Raw genomic sequence first — 7,142 nt, forward strand, 5'->3', positions numbered from 1 at the left:
TTGGGGTGTAATGAATAAAAGGTTGGATTATAGATGCATCTATTGTCTCTTGTTCTAACTGGGGTGGTAGTAATACTATACCTGCTAAAAGGGAATGTAAGATCATTGGGAAGTCAGATTGTATATTGATTTGGTATGCAAAAAGGGTAATCTCTAAGAGAATTGTAACTGTCCCTGAATTCTGTGTCTAAGCTTGCAAAGAAGTCCTGATCATAGACGGGCTGTAGTCTCATGTCTCTCAAGCAATCAAACAGTACTGGGTTTTTGTTAACAATCTGCTTTCCTCCTTACACCGCATGGCAGCCTTCAAAGGATTTGGTGACATCACAAAGTGCCCCTGATTGAGAATCACTGCCTTAGCAGGTAACATCACGGCCTAAGCAAAATCATGGTGCTGTGACAGCTAACTTAGCAGAGCACATTGGCATGTCCTGCCATTGTGTTCTGATGTTTCAGTACCATGATATAGTGTCATGATACTGCATTGCCTTGGTACAATACAGTAATGTATGGCAAAGTTGCAATGACACCATAGGTGCCAAGTACGTGGGGGCCCAAGGGCCCTGGCCCCCATTGAGAAGAGGGTAGGGTGACCACCCATCCCTAATTGGGCAGGACAGTCCTGAAATGGGAACATAAAGTCCCAGTCCTCAGCTGCATGACTCAAGGGTAGCATTTATCCCAGATTCCCAGTATTGTGCAGGGATCTGGGTTTTCATTTCACTGTGGAAAAACATGGAAAACGGCAGGTTTTCCCTTGCAGGCTGGCAGAGTTCCAGCCTGCAAGGGGCTGTGGGGTGAGACTCAGGGTGCTACATGCATGTGACCAGGAATACAGCCCCAGGCAACGGTGGACAGCAGCTTCTGCAGCTGAGTTTGTGGGGTGGGGGTGGAACAGATTGAGGCCCCCACGATGAGGGAGGGACTGGGGCAGGGGCTGGGTGTAGGGGCACTGCCTGGCCAGGAGTCTAGCCAAGGCAATGCCTGGGGCAGGGAGTGAGAGAGCGCCGGGGGTGGCTCATCGCCAGGGTGGGGGCGCTTTCTGCTGCCAATGTACTCCTGAGGAGGGAAGAATGTGGGGGGCACATGCCCCCCAGATTTGTGCATGGGGCAGGGGTGGATGCAGCCTGGCTGCTGCAGCTTTGGGCCTCCTGCCCTACTGCCCTCCTCCCAGGAGCCTCACACCGGCCACACCACCATGGTGAGGCACCCCCTGCCTGCCCAGCAGCAGCCAAAGTAGTGGCACAGAGTTGTGCCCCCCGCTGCTGCTGAGCTGGCAGAGGGCGCCTCATCATGTTGGTGCGGCTGGCATGGAGCTCCTGTGGGGAAGGCAGCAGGGTGGGCAGCCGCAAGCTGACAGTGAGCAGTTGTCATCTGTCCCTGGTCCCCCACAGGCTCTGCTTACCTCTGCTTCAGCCATGCCATTACAGGACGGGAGGCAGCATCTTAAGCCCCTGCGTGGCAAAAATAAAAGTTGGAGCCTAGGAATGTCACAATAGTTTTTGAGTATTTGTTGACCAGTGTCTTGTGTCAACTCATTTTGTGGTGGGATTCACTTACCAGTATATTTTAGTGGTAAGTGTGCAGTGAAGGGTACACCATTGTTGTTATTGTATAATTTTCTAGAAGTAAGATTTCCCACCATGATACACAGTGGTGTAACGGTGGAAATCGGGGCTTGGCTCATTTAGTAGCATGTTAAGTAGATCAGCAGATGACCTTTATCTGACCCACCCTCAAGAGGTCCTGGAATAGAGTGGTGTGTGCACACTCATGTGCTGTGTGCGGAGCCCTGGTGTGCTGGGTGCATTACCCCTGTAAAGGGCTTTGATGGACAGAAACTGTGTGTGTGTGATTGGAGTCTGAGTGTTTTGGACTGAAAGAAGGAAAGAAGTCAGGGTGCTTGTTGGCAGGAAAGATAGAGACACGGAGAGAATGAATGACAGAACCACTGTGTGAACCACGGAGGTTCCTGGTGCTAGGCCCAGTAGCCGTGGGAGATCCTTCATCTGCCACCAAAGCAGAAAGGGTTGGCTCCCCAGGCTTTTCCCTCCAGGTGTGTCAGTAGCAGCCCTCTGCTCTGATCAGTAAGCATTGCCCTATCCTGTTCTTCTCTTCTGGGTTATTGGGGTTCTTCTTGGTGCATGTCTGAAGAGAATTAGAAGCCACTGCCTGAGGTGCAGTCACCTCTACCCCAAAGACCAGACCAGAACTAAATAAAGTTCCCCTGTCCATTATAATAAAATTTAGTCTTTTTATTGTCACTGTTGTGATTAGATATTGTTGAGTTAGGATTTGTATAGAAGGTTAAGCGTATTTCTGTGACTTACCTGTTCTTGTTAGTTTTATAATAAACCGTCTTGCTTGTATACTTTTAACAATTCCCTTAGTTATTTATTTAATAAAAGTGGTGATCAGATATGCTTTGGGCAAAGAACCACCCCACTTTTCAGAGGGTTAATTGACAGAGAGCCACTGTTTGGGCAGGCTTAGATGATTAGAGACTAAACTGATAATTGACCCCCAACAGTAGGATGTTCATCATTAACATTAACTGTAATTAATTATTTATATTCCTATTGAACCAGTCACGGACCAGGACCCCATCATAAGTGCTGTATGAGTTGCACCTGTATTATCCTGCATTTCTAGTAATTTCCCCTGCCATCTTTGCAGTTCTCTACAGTGATTTAGAGGCCTATACATGTTAGGCTTTGCATCTCAACAGCCTCTATCCAACATGATTAGAACATCTGCCCCAAGGTTCTGAGATGGGCATCCCTGTCCATTTGTCACCCCCTAAACCCTCAAGGTACCTTTGGTGACCTCCAAAGTGTCCTTGGGGATGATCCTTCTTTGTGCTGTTGTGGGACTCTCCCCTTTCTTCTTCATGTCTGTGTGATAAGATATTTAACAGAATATGCAGAATCATTGGAATTTGACAGGCTGGGCCGTGAGCACTTCTGCCTCAAACTTGGGATCTCCGAACTGTCAACCGTACACCTTAGCACCCACACCACACCAGCCCTTAGTATTCTCCCTGGATAGTTGAGGGTTGGTTAGAGTGTTGGACCATGGTGGTCTCCCAGTTGCTGATGATCCAAACAATCTTCCCTATTTTGTAGTCCTCCACCTTTTTCAAAGATACAGCCCTCCTAAGTGATGGCCAAGCACTGTACACTGCATCGGGAAAAAGCCCATCATGCTATGCTCTCCTAATGCTGGAGGAGATAGTGCTGTCTCGACCTTGTCAACTGGAATGGCAATGTGACTTACATGATCACAACCTGGAGAAAGAGGCGATACTTTTCAGTACCAGAACAAAGTTGCATTAGTACATCCTGAAGAAGTTGGAGTATCTCACTGGAAACTAAGTGATGATAAGGTGTTCAAGTAGACTCCTTCCTGAAATGACAGTCTGGTGGTGGAAGTGCTGAGGCAGGAGTGGTTGTGCTCCCATAGCCAGTAAGAAGGAATGATACATTTCTAGGATTGCCTCAGTCATTTCTCCTGAATGGACAAAATGTACCTTTTTCACAACCCTTTCATGAATGAACTGAATAGTTTCTAACTGCTGAGAGCTAGAAGGCAGGGGTGTCAAACTTGTTTGCTCCCACCAAGCCAGAGCTGAACTGTGGGACTCATAATGAGCTGGATCCAGCTGGTGGTGAAACAAGGAGCTGCAGGAGTTAACATACCCTCTCTGTTGTTATGCATCCATAATACTAAAGGATCGCTAAAGCATAATCAACCCAGAGCAAACACAGAATATGTCTCACACTATTCAACTTAACTAAGATCTAAGTTTATTAATGCATTAAATGTACTAATAGTTTCTACATAGACAGAAAAATACTTAGTTCAGTGGTGTTTCAGAATCCCAGATGTTATTCTACTTCACAAAATGGTGGCCAATCAGTTCCTGAAAGTAGAGCCTGGTCATCTATGGGTACTGACTGTTTTTCAGTCCAGATATTGTTAGACAGCAACACGCACCCAACTTCCTTGTTGTCCCGTGTAACAGGGAACCCTAGCCCTGTTACTAGGAGGCAGGGCTACCCCTTTAAGACCTGAGTCTATAGGAACACCAGGCACCGGTGGGGTATGGGTTAATAGCCCTACCACCCAAGCTGGTCAGGTGACAGGAAGGAGATAGACCTCTGGGCACATAAACCCCAAGGCCAAGGCTGGCAGGAGGAGGTCTCTGGCAAGTGACCAGGGGAAGAGAGCTCCTGCATGGCAGAACTATCCAGGAATGCTATGGCTGCTGGCCAAACTGTTGCTATGGCTAATGAGGCTCCAGGAGTCTTCAAGGTACCCAGAGCTGGGAGGTACTCAATATTCAAGGGGCAATTTGGGGGTTTTAAGGAGCCAGAGTGTGGCCTGTAGGACTTGTATTATGTCTGAATGTGTTCAGGGGGCATAGAGACAGGGCAGGCTCCACTGCCAAGGGGCACACTGACGGGGTAGGCAGACCCCAGCACCAGGGGGACGCAGCACCAAGGGACGTGGCAACGGAGTGAGCAGACCCAGAGCCGTAGGGCGCAGGTCAACATTTATATACCATCTGTGAGGTGTGGGCCACTGTGTAGGGAAGGTCTGGAGCAGTGGATATTGACCCCTAGCATCAAGAGTAGTAAATGAGCAGCCTCCCACCTGAGTAGCATCATAATTACTGTTCCATCAGGGCATGGCAGGCAAGAGAGGGTGGGTAGCCTAGAGACAGAAGGCTAGGCCTATGTTAGACAGGCCCAGGGATGGACCCCAGCACAACCCCCTTTTAGGCTTTTTCTTTAACTTCACTCCTCTAATGACTCTTCATTTCCAGGTAACATTGATTGGTTTCCCTGTGATCATCATACTGTTCATGTTTTTATCCTGTCAGCATATTCCTCTGTTCCAACAAACCCGTTACATGCATATATCTTAATTTGGTCTTTTCCCAGTGTCTTAATTTGGGCATGCCCTGGACTCATAATTTGGTCTGTCCATCAACTCCAGAAATCCCAAGGGCTCTACAGTTGGGCACTCTCCAATTGGTCCGCCCCTTATCACCTTTCATTAACATATCCAATCATGTCATCCCTCTGATTTAGTTGGTTAGTGCCAAGTTTAGTTAGTTTGAGCTAGTAACAAGGCTCACATTATACACACCTATGTTGATAACTCTGGAACATAAGCTGCCCGTGAAAGCAAGATCAAGGCTAGCTGATATTGCTGACATGGGCAAAAGAAAAGCTCAAATAATAGTGAAGCTATACAGAAACTTAAGCAATGGCTAAATAAAGCTGAATATAAAAGAAAAGTTCAAATAATACTATAATTAACCATTCAAGCAGGTTCAACTAAAGCTAAATGTGACAAACTACCCTAACACTGTACCCCAAAACTCATTGGCCAGCCCTGCCTCCACTCATGCTTACCCCACCCACAAATTCGTGTCTCCTCCAGGAGCCCTTTAGGCTGGATGACAGCTCCATGTCTGGAACTGGCCTGTGGGCCACGTTTAACATCCCTGATGTAAGCAAAGCAGGGCAAGTAACGGATCAGTCCAGATAGGCCCTGCATATATACTCTTCTCCCTTAGCAATCCACTCTTTGACACTGAAGAACAGGGAACTAGGCTAGATGGACCTGTGGTCTGTCCCTGTATGGCAAAACAACTATGCATTTGGACAAGTGCCCTTTTATAAGCAGGGATCTACCAAAATGACAATCTTGCAGTTTTCACAGAAACCACGATTTCAGGCAGGCCCTACAAAAAAGAACAGAATTGCTGCACACAAAAAAAAATAAAAATAAAACAGTTGCAAGTAGAGATAAGAGTGGGAAACCCTTGTGCCCTGAAGCACGGGGTGGGAGGGAAGAGGAGGGAGGGGGAAGGAGAGGGAAAAATCGGAGCCTGAGCCCCTGATGTAGGCTCAGTTCAGGAGCCAGTCAGAGGAAGCGGGAGGGTTTTGGTGCCAGCTGTTAAAGAGCCCACAGTTATAATCCTGCAGCATGCATACTCCTGTCTGAGAAGGATTCTTATTCAGTGTAATTGCTAAAAAGAAATCCTCTAGGATGGCCAACTATGTTTCAGCACTGAACCTTGCAAGACAGTATCCTGCAGGGACCTTGCACACAGATGAAGGCAGATTCTTCTGTACCTCCTGCAGTGTAATTTTGGAAGTGTCCAGGAAAACCAGCATATTTCAGCACTTGGAGTCCAAGGCACATTGTGAAAAGGAAGACTGCTACAGAGGCTGAATGTCAGAGCAAGAAGCTAGAGACTGTCCTCCCTGTTTAAAAGGACCACAGAAAGCATCTTGGCAAGGTGAGAGGTAGCATTTTCCCTCATACAGGCTTTTGTGGTGACAAACATCCAACTGGAGAAATACGATCACCCAAAATTAAGGGACTCCCTGAACCAAAATGTGCCAAATGCTGGCAGTTTTGTGTGTGCCAACAAGCTTTGCCAAGACTATCTCCCTGCAGTGATTGCTTCACATATACAGTCCATGAAGGCTGCCTTGGCAGAGTATCATTCCTTCTCCATTGTGGCTGATAAAGCCATGAACCTGCAGGATAACTGTGCTGCACACTTTATTTGAACCAGGGAACTGAACCGACTGGGACCTGCTTGTGTTTCTAACTCAGCCTGTTCAACTCACGTCTGTCAGTTTTTTTTACCGTGTCCCAAACTATCATTGGCGCTGTGTAGAGGGTGCACATAGGTGCACATGCACCCCCTGAGCTTGGAAGTGCACCCCCTGCAAAAAGTGCTGCTGATACTGCTGGTGGCATCTGCAGGCGGTTCCTGCTTGCAGCACCCCCCTCACCACCAACAGTGTCTGCAGGTGGTCCCCTATTGACTCTGCCAACGCTGCTGGTGACATCTGCAGGTGGTCACGGACCGATGGTTTGCACTCACCACCCTCCCCCCCCCACTCCTGACACTGCTGTGGCTGCCAGTGGGAGCTCCCCGCTCACCACCGCCACCTGCAGGCAGTCACTGTGTCCCCCCAGCCTCTGGGGGCACATGTTCATACAAACTATCACGAAATTAATTGTCAGCTATGGTGTAGACTTTAACAAGATCTCAGCATTCCTATCTGAAAACGCCATGTACATATGCAAAGCTTTCATAGAATCATAGGGCA

Source organism: Crocodylus siamensis, chromosome 11 (assembly GCF_052110815.1).
Source record: "Crocodylus siamensis isolate JL-2025a chromosome 11, ASM5211081v1, whole genome shotgun sequence".
NCBI classification, from domain to species: Eukaryota; Metazoa; Chordata; order Crocodylia; family Crocodylidae; genus Crocodylus; species Crocodylus siamensis.